The sequence below is a fragment of the Lissotriton helveticus genome, chromosome 4_1 (assembly GCF_964261635.1).
Source record: "Lissotriton helveticus chromosome 4_1, aLisHel1.1, whole genome shotgun sequence".
Classification (NCBI taxonomy): domain Eukaryota; kingdom Metazoa; phylum Chordata; class Amphibia; order Caudata; family Salamandridae; genus Lissotriton; species Lissotriton helveticus.
The window spans coordinates 1,728,849,444-1,728,851,958 of record NC_136063.1 but is presented as its reverse complement, the minus strand read 5'-3'; the positions used below and the strand labels follow the sequence as shown (position 1 = coordinate 1,728,851,958).

The 2,515-nt window shown below is 50.4% G+C and overlaps 1 pseudogene; it reads right to left on the bottom strand.

The window, feature by feature from the left end:
• Positions 1-1,219: 1,219 nt before the first annotated feature.
• On the bottom strand, positions 1,220-1,372 carry LOC144829817 (5.8S ribosomal RNA; annotated as a pseudogene).
• Between the last annotated feature and the right edge of the window lie 1,143 nt (positions 1,373-2,515).

The window sequence follows — 2,515 nt, the reverse complement described above, 5'->3', positions numbered from 1 at the left end:
ATATGCCTCAATACGTGTGAAATGATACTTTTTTTAACCTTTATTTGCCAGTTTCAGAATAAACACAATATATGTTCCTGTTCCAGTTCAGTGACAGTTGTGACGATACAGTATGTGTTACATAGATACATTCGGTGTATAACGTTTATCTCCACATGAGTTTTTCAGTCTGGACAAACAGTTTCAATTGCATAGTATTCACCCTTGGTAAACACAGCTTCTAGTGCGTACTCCTGCAGTGCAGTCTAATCGCAGTACGGGAAACGAACGTTTATTTATCATTCGATTTAAATATCACAGTTATGTGCAAATTGAGCAGTGTCCAGTAGATCAACCAATACCCTCAGGCACAAGCCCGCTGTCTAGCCATGTAATTGCCCCACATTCTGCAATGCTGGTAACGAGATTCTGTGATAACTTTGAGCCCTGGCACTTATTGTTTTACAAATTAAGTACTGCCTTAAATTGAGTTTATCACCAGCTTTGGGCTGCATTCCCAGGCAACCCGACTCCGAGAAGGCCCAATCCCTGCACGCATGGGGCCACTACTGGTGTAACACCGCCCGTGGGATAAGCCTAGATCCGAAGGACTTGGGTCCCCTGACTGATGTGGGGAGTTGGGCTTCTGTAAGCCACATTTCCCGCACCTGCCGCCAGGTGGGGATTCTGGACGAGGCTCTTCGCTCACTGTTATTGATGGAATCCTGGTTAGTTTATTTTCCTCTGCTTAGTAATATGCTTAAATTCAACAGGTCACTATGTCTGATGTGAGGTCGTAGTCGGATGCTGAAGCATAGGGGAGCCAGGGAACACCGGCACCTTGGGCTGAGAGGGCCATGGTCGCGGCAATTGGCCATGGGAGACTGATGGCCGCAGCGCAGGTGAGCACCTGCAGGCCAGGTGGGGGTGTGCCCTCCCCAAACCTAGCCACAGAAGTGGGGGCCTGAGGCAGTGTGCAGGGGCAGCCATGGGACAACACAGACAACCATGCGTGACACACAGCCAGGCTCCCTGGGGCAGGCCTGAGGCAGACAGGTCACCAGCCTGTACCACGTCAAGGTAGGAGGTAAGGCTAGGCACACCAGCAACGTAGCTAAGGGGAATGATCTTGCGACAGACGATCAGTGTCTGAACTTGTAGGGGGACAAAAGAAGCGGAATTTACCTGCAACGGCCCCAGCTATAATCCGGGGAATCCCTGTGGGTAATTGATGATTGAGCTACCCTCAGACAGACATAGCCCCAGAAGGAATTGGGGCCGCAAACTGCATTCGAAGTGTCAATGATCAATCTGTCCTGTATTTTACACTAATTCTCACACCTAGCTACATTCTTCCATAACGCGTGAGCAGAGTGATCCACTGCCAAGAGTCACAGGGAACTTTTAAAAACATTCTGCCACGCTCGGTTACAGGGTAGGTGGGAGGAAGGCAATGCCATGTTTCTGTCTGTCGCCCACCAGGTGAGATGGCCTGGTGCCCCGTCAAGGCTTTCACTCTGGGAGTCACCACCATGATTTGAAGAGTGAAACCAGGCTCTGAGCCCACGCAAGAGGGGCCCCCAAAGCAATGGAAGCAGGCAGCCCCACTGCTGTCAGTCCCTCCCAAAGGACCAGGAGGAACCACACAGGTCTTAAAACCCTCAGCCTAGCTACATGGGACCAGGACAGCCAGGTACCTGGCAATGAGGGAGGGTCTCCTCAACTGAATGTCAGCCGACCACCACTAGGCTCGAACCCAGCAGTATCAAGATTCCCAGGCATGGGCGTCAGTCCCCTGCAATGCCAGTGAGCAGGTGGGTAGCCTACCTACCCAGGTCAGAAGACCCGGAAGGAAACAGCCTGGCGCTTCCAATCCCGTACCCCAACTGCCAAGAGGAGCCGGGGTCCCCTCAGGGCATGTCTCCTTCTCTACCAGGCTGCCCTGCCACCTGAAAAGGGCCACTCCGTGGTCGGCCAAAGCCCGGTCAGGCCTGGAGCAGGCGCGGGAGGGCCCAAAGGCACTGTAGGAAGCTGGCTCTGTACATACTATAGCAAAGTAAGGTATAGTATGCACAGAGTCCAGTGGATCCCAAGAAGCTTTACAGAGGCTAAAGTAGATAATACTAATGCTCTCTGTTGTGGTAGATTGGGCGACCAGTTAGGCTTATCAGAGGGCAGTGCTAAGCATTTGCTGTACACACACAGGCAAGAAATGTTTACACACACTCAATGGCTAAATCCAAGAAAAAGGGTTTGTAAAAAATATTACAGATTTTTATATAGTTTTTACGACCATAAACACAGATCTAGGATGAATGCTTTTGGAGGAATAAATTTGCAGCGTTTGGAGAAAAAGCAAATAATTTAAGAGTTCAGTTCATTGAGGACGTACTGCTAATACAGTGACTGCTGCAGTCACTGCAAAGAAAGGTATTAAGTTAAAGAGCGGGAGACCAGCAACACATTTACCGTCACAGTTGATGGGAAACACACTCTGTCGGGGGGTCTCAGGTCCCCACAGGTAGTTCTTCACTGG